The 17,610-nt window shown below is 43.3% G+C and overlaps 1 protein-coding gene and 1 pseudogene across 12 annotated transcripts in view; both read left to right on the top strand.

Annotated features, from left to right (window-relative positions):
* RAI2 (retinoic acid induced 2) overlaps positions 1 to 17,610 on the top strand; it is a 388,421-nt gene that overhangs the window by 132,179 nt on the left and 238,632 nt on the right. The window lies entirely within an intron of this gene.
* Positions 4,972 to 5,051, top strand: LOC140628968 (U4 spliceosomal RNA; annotated as a pseudogene).

The following is a 17,610-nucleotide window of genomic DNA, read 5'->3' on the forward strand; positions in this document are numbered from 1 at the left end:
TATGTAAATAAAATATCATCAGACTGAAATAATTATATGTGCTAACAACACCATATGACTCAGTAATTTCTTTTTTTAAAAGATTTTATTTATTTATTGAGAGACACAGAGAGAGACAGAGAGAGAGAGAGAGGCAGAGACACAGGCAGAGGGAGAAGCAGGCTCCATGCAGGGAGCCCGATGTGGGACTTGATCCCGGGTCTCCAGGATCATGCCCTGGGCCGAAGGCAGGTGCTAAACTGCTGAGCCACCCAGGGATCCCCGACTCAGTAATTTCTAAATGTGCATACCCCAGTAGGTGTAAACAATGACCCTAAGTCATGAAGCAAGAATTAAATATGTTCTGAATAGTCTGTTTAAGAAAGTGTGTGTGGGGGGAATGCAGGCCATATTTTAGAAAGACTTCCCTCAAAAATTCTTGTATATGCTGGAATTTATTGGCACACTTCAATTATCTGGATAATTTGTATATATGGAAAACTTCATCTTCAGCAATGCTGGATAAGTGAGGCATTGTGGTAAAACCATATTCTAAGATTACCAGGTCAGGCTTTGGGAGAGTTTAGGTGCTATGACTCTGATAAAAACCATTGTAAGTCAGGTAGCCTAAAAGGACCTTGAAACTGGGTCTTTTGTTTTCTTGATACGCATATAAACACAGTAAACCACGACTGTTTTAGCTACTAATTCTAGCCAATACTTAAAATGAAAATGTGAGAAGCAGAGTTCCATAATGGCACCCCTCGTCAGGTGCCTCATTGCATCCAAAAAAACCCAATGATCACTCCTTGCCATTATTGGCATGTAGGAAACCTGTGTGTAATTGTGTGTTTCCAAAAGTGGCTAAGAAATAGTAGGTAGAGAGAATGTGGAAAAACACTAAATAATTAAAGAATAAAAGCCCTAGGGGCACCTAGGTGGCTCAGTCAGTTAAGCATCTGCCTTCGGCTCAGGTCATGATCTCAGGGTCCTGAGATCAAGCCCCACATTGGGCTCCCCAGTGAGTGAGGGGTCTGCTTGTCCCTCTCCCTCTGCCTCTACTCTTGCTCATTCTCTCTAATAAATTGTTAATTTTAAAAAAGATCAAAAGCCCTATTATATGGTTCAGCTTCTCACACATTTCTCTGTTTCTCTCATTTGTATTATTCATTAAAATCACCTAAGCTGATATTTATGAAGGTCATCCTGCCCTGCCATCATTCTCCATTGTGAGTTCTGCAAATAGTCTTATTCAATACGGAGACCACCTCATACACGAGGTTCCTTAATGCTGAATATATTTCTGATCTTCAAAACTTAAGCAAGTCTGTAATCTTCTAAAACAGACTGCTTCTGTTTCAGACAGTATTTCCTATTTAAAGGCATATAATTAGACTTTTGATGAGTAAAGACTAAATTTTACAATTTTCCTTAGGAGGCTTTCTAGGGCTTTACCATAAGACAACTTCAGGGAAGGAATTAATTCTAAACCTATAGCACTAGCCATGGTAGCTTATTGAGCACTTGAAATGTGGCCAGTCTAAATTGAGATGTGCTATAACTGTAAAATACATACCCAGATGAAGACTTTATTTTTTTTTAATTTTTAATTTATTTATGATAGTCACACACAGAGAGAGAGAGAGAGGCAGAGACACAGGCAGAGGGAGAAGCAGGCTCCATGCACCGGGAGCCCGACGTGGGATTCGATCCCGGGTCTCCAGGATCACTCCCTGGGCCAAAGGCAGGCGCCAAACTGCTGTGCCACCCAGGGATACCCATTGAAGACTTTATAGAAAAAAATAAAAGATCTCATTAATATCTTAACATTAATTGCATGTTGAAACTGAAATAGGTTGAATAAAGTATATTGTTTTTTGTTTGCTTGCTTTAAAGTAATCTCTAGCCCAACGTGGGGCTCGAACTCACCATCCCAAGATCAAGAGTCACATGCTTCAGTGACTGAGCCAGCCAGGCACTCCAAATAAGTGTATTGTTTGTTTTTTTTCAATATTTATTTATTTGTTTTTGAGGGGGAGGGGCAGAGGGAGAGAAAGCCTTAAGCAGACTTCTCACTGAGTGCAAAGCCTAGCTTGATCTTACAACCCTGAGATCACGACCTGAGCTGAAACCAAGAGTTGGACACTTAACTGATTGCATCACCCAGGCATCCTACAGTGTATTGTTATATTAATTTCACCCAGTTACTCCCCACCTTTTAAAAATAAAGCACTAGGAAATTTACAGTTACGTTTGTGGCTTGCATAATATTTCTATCAGACAGGTGGATCTAGGCCATAACAAGATTGGCTCACCCTGGTCTAGTTCCCTGTTTCAAGTCCTTTTAGGACTAAGAAACTGTGAGGGAAATGGGAGACACTGGTCCTATTCTAGGCTCTGACCCTAACCATGCCTAATCTGCATTCATGGTTTGGGGCAACGTGACCTACCCTCCACATCTCATAGGTTGCCTGTGAAAATAAAATGAAATCATGTATGAGAAAGAAGCACTTGGCAAATTTCTTAGGGCTGTTGGTATCATCTAAAATACTCTCAACACAGAAAGGCATCAGAAATTTTTCTGAGGCTACTTGTCCTCACCCCCCCCCCAATTCTAGACCTCAGGGGACACATCATGTCATATTACATATTACATGGGAACATCATCCTACATCAGCATCTTGTGTTTACTATGTGCTTCTATATGGCAGGCATTGTGCCAGGGACTTGATGACCATTAGTTCATTTAATCCACACAACCACCCTGTAAGATTGACACTATCATTAATGAGCATCAGAACAGTGTGGTGTTTAAGACCAGGGACTCTGGAGTCAGACTGGATGCATAATTAAGAGCCACCACTTAATAGTTATGTGTTGCTAGGCAAGCAACTTAATCTCTTTAAGCCATAGTTTCCTCATCAGTACAATGGGGAAAAGAATAAGCGCATTAGTTAAGGTAATGCTAGCTTGTATCAAGCAAAGTCAAATGGGTGTTATAGCTCACATATGATGTGAAGCAAAAATTGGATATTCCAAGCAGGGTTTCAGGAATGCAAGCCCCTTTATGTCTCCTTAGAATGACTTTCAAAGTCACCGAGCTTGTCTACATCGAGCTAAAAGAGGAAAGAGCATGGAAGATGATGTATGGAAGGAACCTGAGGCTCAGAGAGACAAAGTGATTGGCCTTAGGTCATGCATTTGGGTCCTGGTGGCTCTGAGGCTCCCACTCAGCTCTGTCTGGTTCTGGAGCCCATATCATCTGCACAGAATATAAGCTCAGTGTTAGGGAGCTCAGTTTGCTGTGCACAATACTGAACTACCTCCAGAAATGGATACGCAGTTGGCCACTTGCCATGAGAAGATGGAGAAGGATCTGACCAGCAGTTACATTGGCTTCACCCTACAGGGTAAAGTGGAGAATGTGCCCTAAACTAGGGAGTAGATATTGGACACCTTCGCTGGTCCCCCCAGGCATCACCACAACTGCTGCCACCATCACTACAATCTCCTTTCCTCACTGCCTGCCTTCAGTTCCTTTTGGAACTTTACAAACCCTTCATGAGCTTGAAAAAACAGCTGCTGAGAGAGATAAACAAAAAGTGCTTGCAAAAAATAAAAATAATAAGTAATAATAATAATAATAATAATAATAATAATAATAAAAAGTGCTTGCAAACACTATGGTGGAAATGAGCAGGGAGTCAAGGGCCCTGGTTCTAATTCTCACTCAGTTACTTGCCAACTGTAGTAGATTTCTTCATAGTCCTAATTCTCCACTCCTCCATGTACCCATGCCCTTTGTCATGTGTGTTTGTAGTTCTTCACTAGAAGCAGAGAATATATCCCGGTCCCATCAGTGTTGGACTTGGCCTCATGACTGGCTTTGAGGCGTGAGCCATTAGCAGATAGATTGCAGGCAGGGGCTTGAAGTATGCTTCCATCAGTAGGCTTGTTCTGTGTGCCTTACGTTGTCCATTAGAAGAACACTCTGGCCAGCCCCCTGGTCTGAGGGATGAGAGACAGTGGAGAAGGCCTGAATTCAACCTGCAGCTTGGAACTCCGTACAGCCCAAATCAGTCAATCCCTAGCCGGGGAAGAAGGAATGTTGCTTTTTTTGTTTTGTTTTGTTTTGTTTTTGTTTTTGTTTTTGTTTTTGTTTTTGTTTTTGTTTTGAGGGAATGTTTTAAAGCACTGAGCTTTGCAGTAGTTTGTTGCACACATTATTTTGGTAAGAGCTGACCGATGTGTCAACCATGAGTACCTTCAGCAAATCACTGCTCTCTGGAATTCAGTTTACTTCTCTGTGCAATGAAGGCATTGAACAAGTTACTCTAAAGCCCCATTAGTTATCCTGGCGACAGAGGTGAGCTGTATTACTGTTTTCTTCCCAAGGCTTTGAGTTCCTAGGGAAGGAATCCATATGCAGGAGTAGAAGAGGGGCTCTTAAGTGAGTATCTTTTAAATATGATAATTAGGCAACTATGTCATGATCATTTTTTTTCTCATGATCATTTTGAGCTTTTGTGGTATTAATTCATTTTCATATTTTAATGAGTAGAAGCAGATTTCATTATACCAAAACCTTTCTTTACTAGTCCCTTCCCCACCGCTAGCAGGGGCTGGTCCTGTGGCTCTCCTGGCTACTCAGAAGGTAGGGTGAAGTGGCAGCAGGTGACTTTCATTCAGCTTCTGGCTTGGGAGAGCTAGAAGTCTGACGTCAGGGGTAGTGGAGCCATCCAAGCAGTTGTGAAAAGAGGCTATGTCCATCCACCCCCTTTCCAAACGTACTTGTTATTGGAGTGAGGTCCAAGGAAGTATGCAGCTGTGGAATGTACACATGTACACATGTGCCTCATACATTTGGTCATTGGGTCCTCAGAACTGGCAGTGATTGTGGCAGCAGACTCATTGTATGGACCGGAGGTCATAGGTTACTTTCCAAATACCCTTTTCAGATGTCTGAGAATTCCTGTAAAAATATACATTATGAGCTTTGCGCAGTGGCAGTATCGTAGCCAATGAGGTTTATCCGAGGCTCGATTATTGCTAATTGAAAAATATACATTATGGAACAATATATACACTGAAGAAAGTTACTTGCTCCACTTGGGGCCCAGATGAAAACAAGATAAATATTCTCTCTGGGGTCTCCAGGTCCTCATGTTTCCTTTTTTTTTTTTCCCTCATGTTTCCTGATAAGGTGTTTGGCATCAACTGCCAAGGGCCAGATGGATTGGAACTCTATTCTGACTGGAGTGGATGCACCCGATATTCTGTACCCAACATATTTCTTTTGACACTTATGCAGCAAAATAAACTGAGTCTAGTCATCCTCTCAGTTGATTAAAAAGAATGGTTTCTTTTTCACACATGCATAAATGATTTTACTTATCTGTGGAATCTAAAAAGCAAAACAAAACAAAACCCAGACTCACAGGTACAGAGAATAGATTGATGGTTGCCAGAAGGGAAGTGAAATAGGCGGGGTGAAGTGGGGGTGGGGGTGAAATGGATGAAAAGGAATAAGAAGGGATCCCTGGGTGGCACAGCGGTTTGGCGCCCGCCTTTGGCCCAGGGCGCGATCCTGGAGACCCGGGATCGAATCCCACATCGGGCCCCCGGTGCATGGAGCCTGCTTCTCCATCTGCCTGTGTCTCTGCCTCTCTCTCTCTCTCTCTCTGTGACTATCATAAATAAATAAAAATTTAAAAAAAGAAAAGGAATAAGAAGTACAGACTTTCAGCTATAAAATGAAGAAGTCATGGGGCTTTAATGTATAGCATGGGGAATACAGTCAATAGTGTTGTATTAACTTTGTGAGTGACAGATGGTAACTAGACTTACTGTGGTGACCACTTCACAATGAATACAAATGTCAGATCACTGTGTTGTACACCTGAAACGAATATAATATTGTATGTCAATTGTACCTCAATAAATAAAAATAATCATTACACTAGTTAAAAAAATTAAAAAGAATGGTTTCTTCTTGCACACATGTATAAAAGTATAAAGAGGGACATGGTAATCTTATTTTCACAAGCAAAAGATTAGATATGACTGGAATGTCCATCATTTGAGGACTAGTTAAATAAAGTAGCCACTGAAGTGGTCTAGGATAGTGCTTAAAATCAAAGTATCTGAGGTGGAAGACCTGAGTTCAAATCCCAGTCGTGTTGGTTACTCACTTGTGGTACTGGGCAAGTCATGTAATTTCTCTAAGGTTCAGTTCTCTATCTGTAAAATGGGGATAGTATACCTCTATAAAAAATACTTGGGGTGGGGGGCGCTTCGGTGGCTCAGTCAGTGGAGCACGTGACTCCTCTTTTTTTTTTTTTTTGAGCATGGATTCTTGATCTCAGTTCTAGCCCCATGTTGAGTTGTAGAGATTACTTTAAAAAAATCTTTAAAAATATTAGGGTTAGTGGGAACTAAATGAGCTAACATATAGAAGTCACTTAGAGGGACGCCTGGGTGGCTCAGCAGTTGGGCATCTGCCTTCAGCTCAAGGCGTGATCCTGAAGTTCCAGGATCAGGTCCCACATCGGGCTCCCTATGGGGAGCCTGCTTGTTTCTCTGCCTCTTTCTCTGTGTCTCTTATGAATGAATGAATGAATGAATAAATAAATAAATAAATAAATAAATAAATAAATAAATAAATAAATCTGAAAAAATAGAAGGCATTTAGAACAATGCTTGTTAGATAGTAAGCACATGAATATATATGTTAGCCATACAGTTTATATATTTTTCTGTATTTATATAGCTATATATTTATATGTCTACTTTATACATTTAGATTTATGTACTCTACTGAAATGGGATAATCGCCCCAAAACTTAGTGGCTTAAAACAGCCACCATTCATTATTTCTCATGATTCTGAGGGTTGACTGGGATCAGCTAGGCTGTTCTTCTGCTCGGTGTGGTGTCACCCGAGGCTGGAACATCCAGAATGACTGGCTCGCATAGTTAGCTACTGCTACTGGTTAGGATTATCGTCCAGAGCACCTCAGATATCCTCTTTATAGGGCTTGGGATTCTTATAGCATGGCATCTGGGGTCCAGAAGGGAGTGTTCCAAGTGTATGAAGGTAGAAGCTGCAAAGCTCCTAAGAGCCGGCCTTGGAAGTTACAATCATTTCTACCACATTTTATTGGTCACAGCAAGTCACGTGCAGGCTCAGATTCAATGGGAGAGGGAAAACCTCCAACTCTCTCTTTTTTTTTTTTTTAACCTCCAACTCTCAATGGGAAGAATGGCAAATAATTTGTAAGCATTTTTAATCCATCACATATTGTTAAGGAGAAGGGGGGGCAATGTGCAGGGAGTGTAGCTATGTTCCCATTTATGTAACAGTGGAGCTTTTATATGGATCTATGTACATGTATATATATATATATATATATATATATATATATATATATATATAAAATGACATACCTAAAGCAACATATGTCTACAACATACACATGTTAGTATATGACCATGCATGTGTGTATACTACATGGAATAAATCTCTTTAGACTAAGAAACGGGTAATAGAGGGACTAAGAGACTAAGCTGGGAGGTTGATTTAATTTTCACTGTGTATAAGCTGCATTGTTTGAATTATTTTTCACTATGTCTATATTATTTCTTCAAAATGAATGAATAAAAATGTGAAGAATTAGCAATAATATCCTTAGTTGCAGCAGTTCCTAGTACAAAGAGAAATTGTTCCTGGAAAGAGCAACTCCATGAGATGAACCTTTCATTTCCCCTGCCAGTTAAATACGGAATAGCTGTGGATTACTTTGAATTGTCTTCACTGACCAGAGACGTCTCCTCCAACACACACACACACACACACACACACACACACACACACAGCTATGATTTTTTTCAACCACCAAAGTAGTTCATATGTCTGTCATGTTCTAAGAATCAGGTTACTGGATATTTGAAAAACATTTTTCCATTCCAATTAAAAATCATCATTTATCTGTGACTAGCATAACATCTCATTTATGTTTGAAATAGAGGAGCAGGATGACTCCTCCAAATCGGGAATCTGTAAACACAGTATCATATTTTGATAGACACATAGCTGTGGATTTCGGCATCATTGTTTGGTAGCTGCGGTTTTGTGCTATTTCTCTGCGGTATTGGATGGTTGCAGGGAGGTTTCAATTATTTTACAAAGAAGGAGCAAAAACAGAAAGTAAAGGCACAAATTCCCACCCATCGTGTGCCCTGTACTCGGGAAAGCCATAAAGTCGGTCCAGGGTGGGGGATGGGAATGTTCTCTAGCTCTGTATGAGACTCTCATCCTGAGAGCAGGCTAGTGATACCACTGAGGTAGGAAAGAGATGATTCCAGGCTCTGGAACTCATGTCTCTTGTTATTGCAGTGTTTAGACTTTCATTCTGGGCACATGCTTGTCCATTACAGAACCTATTGCATTGCATTTTTTTAATGTCTTATTCTAAACTTTATGGACTTGGCAGCAAGTGTCCCAGATTTGTCACTTTCATTCTTAATTTTTAAAAATACCCATTCGCACCTCCAGTCGTGACCCCATTTAGCATGATCTTTTGAATAAAGGCCAGCCAGACTGAGCACTAGTGAATTTCAAGCATGAATAAATCAAGCAGGGGCCAAAGTGCTATTCAGAGAGGATTTTAGAGGTCAGGTTCACTTTCTCGTTCCCCCTTCACTCCAAAAGGGAATTTAGGGGGACGTTATATATAATCAGCTTCTCCATATCCACCAGCATCATTATTCTGGGCTCACGGATTATGTGACACAGTTGTGCTTATGTATTCATAACACTCTGAAGCTGAAAGGGGCCTTAGAGATTATGATGAAGAATCACAAGTTCAGAGAGGTCAAATGACATCAGCCAGGAAAATGTTGCAGTTAGTAAGAAGTCTCAGATTTTGCCACTTCTAACTCATTGCTCCCTGGTTTATATCACAACATTATAGCTATTATTGTAAGGTTCCATGTCACCTTTGCCTTCAGCATGTCCATGGTATAGTGAAACACCCCGGGAATTGTTGTGCTCTTGGGCCATTGGACGGGGCTGGGGTGCATGTGGGGAGGGGATGGTTCTTGATTCAAATGTCAATAAAAACCATGCTGCTTATGTCCTTAGTATTTGTTTTGTGTTTCTGGCTAAGGTTTTGTTGGAACAAAGGGTTCCACTACAAAAACATTTGGAAACCACATCAGTAGTTCAATCCAAATACGCTGCAGCGTATAGGTTTAAGAGAACATGTATAAAGAGTGCATGAAAAGCCGATGAATGTGCCAAAAGAGGTCAGGTTTGTGACTGGATGCATTTGTGGATCAAGTCAGGATTCTGAGTTAAGTGAGCAAGTTCCTTTCTCATTGCTCTAAGTTCTGAGGTCCTCTTTCTCTTCCATCTAGCACATTGGTTCCCAACTGGGGGTGATTTTGCCCACCCCCTGGGGACGGACACTTAGCAATGCTCAGGGATATTTTTTATTGTGATAGTTAGGGAGGGGGTACTACTGGCATCTAGTAGGGTGGAGGCCAGGGCTGCAGCTGAGATTGTACAGCGCACAGGACAGTCGCCATGACAAAGAAGTGTCCACCCACACTGTCAAGCATCCTGAGGTTAGAACCCTGATCTAATTAAGCCCTACCTCTCAGTTAGGACGGGCTCAAGACCCACTGCTTCTCTCTCTGGTGTGAGATTTTATGGTTTCTACTCCCCCAATTTAGCAGTTAGTTGAATAATTGTCTTACTTGCTCATAATTTCTCAAGCCAAGGCTAGTCTTAACCACTCAACTAGATTATAAGTGACTGAGAAGAAGAGAAGGTCTTGAATAAATATACTTGTTCTGGGCACCTTTTAATTCCCTAACCTTGGCTAAACACATAGGAAATGCTTTTGTGGGGACGATGTGAAAGGGAGAGGTTTAGAGGAAGGGTCTCAGATGCCCAGAGGAGCTGCCTAAACAGGAAATCAGGAATCACTAGTAAATAAGGTTGGTGGATTTTTTTTCCACTGGTATGAGGGTGATGGTAAAAAGACGGTGATAAGAGGCAGGAAGACACGGGGAAGAGGGTGGAAGCAAAATGGAGGGGGATTGGGAAACCTACAGAGGAGTTAATGCTAGAACAGGACGATAAAGGGAGCCTCTGAAGATTTCAGGCACCCTCTATCCATTCAACAAATGCTTATGGAGCATCTTCTAGGTCTGGGTACTGTTCTAGGTATGATGAAGTAGTGAACCAAACTGGGGGCCTGGGGCCTGACATTCTGGTGGAGAGCAGGATAAGTCATTAAGAAACTAATGATAGAAGATAGTGTATTATCTACGCATGCTGTACAGAAACACATGTACGTGTAGCTTATAGACTGTAAAAACCACATATAGAAAGTAATACCAGATAGTGAGAAGTAGTGCTGTGCCAATAAGGGGTTAATCGCTGGCTTTCGGGATGGGGGAGAGCCCAGATAGATAGCATTTGCCACTTTCCATGATGTAAATACTCTGGGCACAGATTATTTTAAGCCACAAACACAAAGTCACTGAACACAGAGCTGAAGAGGTATGTACAGTGCTGTGGAGAAGACGCAGAGCAGGTTTAGGAGACTGAGGGTGGCAGGGATGCTATTTTTGAGGCTTCAGTCAGAGGAAGTCTCTCTGAGGGTGTGACGTTTGCATAGTGAGGTTTCTATAGAAAGATCTGGCTGTTTTATCAGCATGTGTAGTGACCTCAGGATGCCTCACGCAGTTCCCCTTCTCCCTGCAGAGCTGCACCTGTGGGTGAAGTTGAGCTTCTGACATCCCTTCTCTCCCTCCCTCAGAGGAGCAGCTGATGAGGCACCTCGGAGGAAAGAGTTGAAAAGAGAGAACAAACATGCTCCCTTTTGCACATCACACCCCTGGAACCTACATGTGGTTGGAAAGCCCTATAGGGGTAAAAACTACCACCATATCTGTGGGGGCACCAAAGTCTGACCTGGAGCTGGCTGAAAATCTCATGTGCCTCCCAGAAATAGATTATCCATTATTCTAGGAGTCACTCCACAATGAGCCTGGGATACTTGGCAAGACCGTCCTGCTTCAGGTTGTAACATTCTCCACATGCTTTCTGGGTTGTTGTCTTAAAAAAAAATGCCTGCAAATAGGATTTTCCATTTTCAAAGGAATGCCCACAGAACTCCACAATTACAAACTGGTGTTGGCCTAAAAGAGCAGTAATTTGGTTGGGAAATGGGTTTCAGTTTGTAACTTCCAAGGATTGATGATAAATTTCCAGGAGTGAAAAAGCTGGAAACATTAGGGAAATGTTTTCAAACTCCCTTCAACCAAGGCACTGATTTAAATGAAAGAAAAAATCCCCCTGAATGCCAAAAAAGCATACTTCAGATGTCCCCATCAACTGTGAGACAGTTGCTTTCCCATGAAGACCCGCCATATGGACAGTATGAGAAATCTCAAATTAAAATAAATTGTTATTCAGAGAGAGCTCTCATTTGAGCCAAGACTCCCCACTTTACATTTTGCAGCCTTTGCCACACAATTATGAGGTCCAGTTGGATTGCTTAAAAGATTTGTAATAGTTAACCCCCCAAGTGCAACGATCTTAGTTTTAATCTTTTCTCTACACAGCAGTGGCCCTGTGGACAGTGTGAGAGAAAACAGGAGCCCTGGACCCCAACTTCTGGCCTCCTGGTTTCCCTTCCCCCTCTGGCTTCTGGGCCTCAGATGTAAGGCTGGGCTGCTAAGCCCTGCACAATCGTGCCCTCCCTTAAAATGCTGAGCTGGCTTGGTCAGGGCCTATTAGGAACAGAAGGAGAGACTGGTTGCTTGGAACTCTTGGTTCTGGTTGTGCAATCAGTGTGACCTGCAGGGGTGTGGCTTCAGGCCCTGGGGAATTTTACCAGGAAGACACATTGGTCTTGTTTCAGCTAAATTTGGCATCAGGAAGGTGGACATTATATTTCCCCCTCTCATGCTACTTATGCTTTTATACGTCAAGCTTGCTCTCTGGGATTCTTACTCTTAGCCTCTGAACCTCTGATGTTTGGGGGTATTGGAAATGGAAGCAGGAGGCAAGTAAGCCAAGGAAAAGGTTAAAGCCAATTGCACTCATTGGTTTGGGCTGCAGTCACCAAGTACCACAAACTGGGTGGCTTGGAGGGCCTTCCCTTGCCTCTATCAGGTTCTGGTAGCTCCATGTGTTCCTTGGCTTGTGGCAACACAATTCCAGCTTCTGCCCCCACCTTCATATGGCTGCCTTCCCTCCGCCTATGCCCAGATTTTCCTCTTCTTGTACGGACCCTGGTCATATTGGATTAGAGTCCACCTGACTGTAGTATGGCCTCATCTTGCCATTGCCAATTCTATCTGCAATGACTCTCCAAATCAGGTTGCTTTCCGAGGTACTGAGGGTTAAGACTTCAAGTTGTCTTCCAGAGGGCCACTGTTCAACCCATAACACCACTGAAGAAAAGGAAATTTTTTTTCTAATGAATATACTTTTTTTTTAGACAGGGAGAGAGAGGAGAAGGGCAGAGGGTGAGGGAGAGAGAATCTTAAGCAGGCTCCATGCCCAGTGCAGAACCCAACATGGCTTGATCTCACAACCCTGACCTAAAATCATGAGATGGATGCTTGACCACCTGAGCCATCCAGGTGCCCCAAACATACTCCACTCTTTTTTTTTTTTTTAAAGATTTTATCTATTTATTCATGACAGGGAGAAAGACACACACACACACACACACACACACACACACAAGCAGGCTCCATGCAGGGAGCCCATTGTGGGACTCGATCCCGGGTCTCCAGGATCACGCCCTGGGCTGAAGGTGGCGCTAAACCGCTGCTCCCCAACATACTCCACCCTTAACACATGCTCACAGCTTCCGTGCTGATGGCGGTCAGGAAATAGGTGAGCCAGGGGAAACAGCTGGCCTCTCCAGGCCTAGACTGAAGTTCACAAGCTGCACCTTTGTTGAAATTTGTGCCCTAGCCACAAATGCAAGGGAGCTTAGGACAGACTTCGAGTTTGAGAATTTTTTTAAAGATTATTTATTTATTCATGAGAGACACAGAGAGAGAGAGAAAGAGAGAGAGAGAGAGGCAGAGACACAGGCAGAGGGAGAAGCAGGCTCCATGCAGGGAGCCCGATGTGGGACTCCATCCCGGGTCTCCAGGATCACACCGTGGGCTGAAGGCAAGTGCTAAACCGCTGAGCCACCCAGGCATCCCTAGTTTGAGAATTTTAACTCAAAACTCCCCAAGTCTTGGAGTTTTAACCAGACCTGTAACATTTTGGTAACTGTGCGACTTGAAATTGAATGCAGTTTCTGTGTGGCATGGATGTTTGATCAGCAGCAGGATTAGGAGAGGGCTTCGGAACCTCCCTCATTTTTATCTGTCTCTGTCCTTCTCCACCCAATTCCACTGGCCCAAAAGGCAGAAGAGTTCTAGTTACCTTGCTGCCATTTCTCTCCTGGTCGTCTTCTCTCATCCTTCCTCTCCTGCTGGCTGCAGCAACCACATGCGTATTCTGAGCTGCTCTCCTGACTGCAGAGCTCACCCACCTTAGGGAGATGAGAGGGGAGGAACTCCCCAGTGTGTCCAGGGTTGCTGAAGAAGACTTCTTGGCCAGAATCCTCTCTTTCAGCTGCCTTGCCAGTCTGACTCTGTTACTTACTTTGATCTGCAACCCACTTTTTTACCCCAAGGCCCTTCAACTACCTGTCCCATTTGTAGCTAAACAAGCTGACAGGATGGAGTGTGACACATAGAGGAAGAGAGGGACGTTCCGTTTCCATCTGTGCTTAGAGGTGAAAGGGGGTTACCTGGGTAATGGTATAATGTACTTTTTGAAAAAAAAGATTTGATTTATTTATTCATGAAAGACAGAGAGAGAGAGAGAGAGAGAGAGAGAGAGGCAGAGACACAGGCAGAGGGAGAAGCAGGCTTCCTGCAAGGAGCCTGATGTGGGACTTGATCCTGGATCCCGGTATCATGCCCTGAGCCAAAGGCAGACGCTCAACCGCTGAGCCACCCAGGTGTCTCAGGTATAATTTACCTTTAAGTAACTTGCAAAATAGGCTCCTTCATTCATTCTCTTGTCGGGGGGCAGGATGCACAGTGCAGACATTTCTCCCATATTAACGGAGCCATACAAGATCGAGACCTTACCCCCAGCACTCACCCCCACCACACAGGTATTTCCCCCCTTAGGTATGCTCAAAATGCAGTTGCTTTTATAATATTAGCCTAAATAAACAAACAAACGAAGCAAAACAAAAGCCATACCTAAGAACTCACACTCCTGGAAATCAGTTTGAGGCCTCCTGAGATTTGGGGCCATTCCCCATAAGACTGACAAACGTTGACTTAGCCTTGTTTTGAGATGTGGAACTCTTTGGCAGCCTGGGGAAGACTTTAAATCTCTTCTCAGGAAAGTATTTTAAAATGAATTAAACACAGTGCAAAGTTTATGAAGGAAACCAGTTATATTGAATACAATTGTCAAAATATTAAAAAACAAACTCACGATATACTATTATGTCTGCATCATTGTTAATGCTTCAAATAAGAAGACTACTATGATTTCTACGTGGTGGTGAGCTTAAGAAACAATACTTTAGGATATCTGCAACAAGTGTAATGTGATGTGGAAAAAGCCTGCGATTTCTATTGGTGACAAAGTCACAGGTGTAGTTAATACTACTGAGATGTGTGGCCTCTGTTCCTAATTGAAGGAAACACTCAATTTCATGGAGAGGTGAGTTGAGGTGAAGTTGTACTTTTTTCCCATCCAGGTTCACAGACCCTTTGGGGATGTGTGGACCCAGATTGGAAACACCTCTGGGGGCTCCTGAGTCTCCTCAAGACTTTCTTAGGCTAGGAATTTGCCTCTTCAGAACCCCCGGTCCGCTTCTCCTAGAGGACTGGAGCTCTGGCTTCTCTCCCTGCAGATGCCCTTCCTCTCCCTCTCCCTTCCTCATGGTCATGGACATGGTCCTTGGTAGCCCTGTTCCTGCCATTGCTGTCATCTGTGTGGGACCGACTGATGTCTGATGTGCAATGAGCTGCTCCCCTTAAAGCCCCGCACCACCCACCATGGGTCCCTTTGTACCTCTCCCTTGCCCCTTATGCTCAATCCCCAGCTTGGCCTGCTGCCCCACAGAGGGTTCTATCAATCATCCTTGGACCGAAGAACCAGTAAACTCCAGATCTACCTGTTCTGGAATATTCTTGGCCAATTCGTTTTTTTAACCCAGGGTCTTCTTAACACTCACCATCTCTTTAATAATTTCCCCCCTCATCTTGGAGAAAAAAGTGGAAATAATAGAGTCCTCATGTATGTTGAATCAAGATGGCATTTATTTATTTCAGCACTTATGATGTTCAGGAGCTGTTCTATATACTTTACAAACAGTGTTTCATTTAATCCTTGTAACAACCCTATGAGGTGGGTATAGATGAGGAGACTAAGGAACAGGGTAAGATTGCGAGATTCAGCAAGTAAATATACAGGATGCCCAGTTAAATCTGAATTTCATTTTTTGAAAAATTTTATTTATTTATTCATGAGAAAGAGAGAGAAGCAGAGACATAGGCAGAGGCAGAAGCAGGCTCCCTGCAAAGAGCCTGATGCGGGACTTGATCCCAGGACCCCGGATCACAACCTGAGCCGAAGACAGATGCTCAACCACTGAGCCACCCAAATGTTCCTAAATTTGATTTCCAGATAGTAACTTTTTTTTTTAAAGATTTTATTTATTTATTCATGAGACACAGAGAGAGAGAGAGAGAGAGAGAGAGAGAGATTGGGAGGCAGAGAGAGAAGCAGACTCCATGCAGGGAGCCTGACATGAGACTTGATCCCGGGTCTCCAGGATCAGGCCCTGGGCCGAAGGTGGCACTAAACTGCTGGGCCACCCAGGCTGCCCCAGTAACTTGTTTATTTAGTATGTCCCATGAAACATTTGGAGCATAGTTATATTAAAAGTTATTTGTCTCTTTGGGGTAAATTCCCCAGCAGTGCAATTGTTTGGATAGAACTAGAGGGTATTATGCTGAGTGAAATAAGTCAATTGGAGAAGGACAATCATTATATGGTCTCATTCATTTGGGAAATATAAAAAATAGTGAAAGGGAATAAAGGGGGAAAGGAGAGAAAATGAGTGGGAAATATCAGTGAGGGAGACAGAGCATGAGAGACTCCTAACTCTGGGAAACAAACAAGGGGGGTAGTGGAAAGGGAGGTGGGCAGGGGGATGGGGTGACTGGGTGATGGACACTGAGGGGGGCACTTGACGGGATGAGCACTGGGTGTTATGCTATATGTTTGGAAAATCAAACTCCAATAAAAAAGATACAAAAAAAAGTTATTTGTCATGTATCTGAAATTCAAATTTAACTGGGCATCCTGTATTTTATTTTATCTGGCAACCTACACAGAGAAGTGAAGCAACTTGCCCAAGATCACACAGACAGCAAGTGGACAGAGCCAGGATTCAAACCCAGGAAGTCTGGCTCTGGAGTCCTTGCCCTTAGCCACCTTTCTCGGAAAGATGCAAGTTACATTATTGCAACACATGGGACATGTACTCCTTGCAGTGGTTCTGGGAGAAATCTCTGTCCAGAAATCACGCCAGCTTGCTGTTTGAGATGACTGCTGAAGAACTAGTCCAGTGAACCCACTTCAAATGAGGTAAGGGAGCTGTGATTGGGCCGCATGATGACCAATCAGCTGTCCTAAAACAAAGATGCCTGGTTGCAAGCAAGAACTTTCCTTGTTAGCCCCATTAAAAGCTGGATAGTTTGGATTTGAAGTGAAGAGGAAGGCTTGACTTGCCCTCCAGCTGCTGGGAGAATCTTTTCAAGGATCAGCTGTGGAGACCTGTAGGATCATCTAGTTTGTACACCTCTTCTTCTGCCTGGTTGGAAGGAAGACACCAGGGGAAGGCACTTTCCACCCACCACCCCGTCTTGCACCCCTGGTCTCCAGCACTCCCATTAAGATGTAAGTGGATGATCTGAGATGATCTGACTCTTACCTGCCCTTCACAGCAAGAATCAGAAAACAAGGGTTCACTGAATTGCATTCTTGAGCAGAGGGCAGCATCTTGGATACTCTGAGAGTGTAGTTTCTGGCATCAAACCCTCCCCATCAGAAATAGGCAGGCTCACAGGTGGTGGGAGCATAAAATTGGTACAACTCTTCTACAGGGCAACTTGGCAAAATCTATCAAAATTAGAAATGGGGATACCCTTTGGACCAATAATTTCCCTTCTACAAATACACTTTTCCATATTTGTGCAAAGTGGTGTGTGGACTCCAACAGTGTTGGTACTAGCACAATATTTGAAGCAACTTAAAGGATGCTCCAGAGGGAATATAAGTAAATAGTACCTCTATACAACGGGATTCTATACAGCCATGGAAAAAGAATTTTAAAACTCATGCATGGGGATCCCTGGGTGGCGCAGCGGTTTAGCGCCTGCCTTTGGCCCAGGGCGCGATCCTGGAGACCCGGGATCGAGTCCCACATCGGGCTCCCGGTGCATGGAGCCTGCTTCTCCCTCTGCCTGTGTCTCTGCCTCTCTCTCTCTCACTGTGTGCCTATCATAAATA

The sequence above is a fragment of the Canis lupus genome, chromosome X, assembly GCF_048164855.1.
Source record: "Canis lupus baileyi chromosome X, mCanLup2.hap1, whole genome shotgun sequence".
Taxonomy (NCBI): Eukaryota; Metazoa; Chordata; class Mammalia; order Carnivora; family Canidae; genus Canis; species Canis lupus.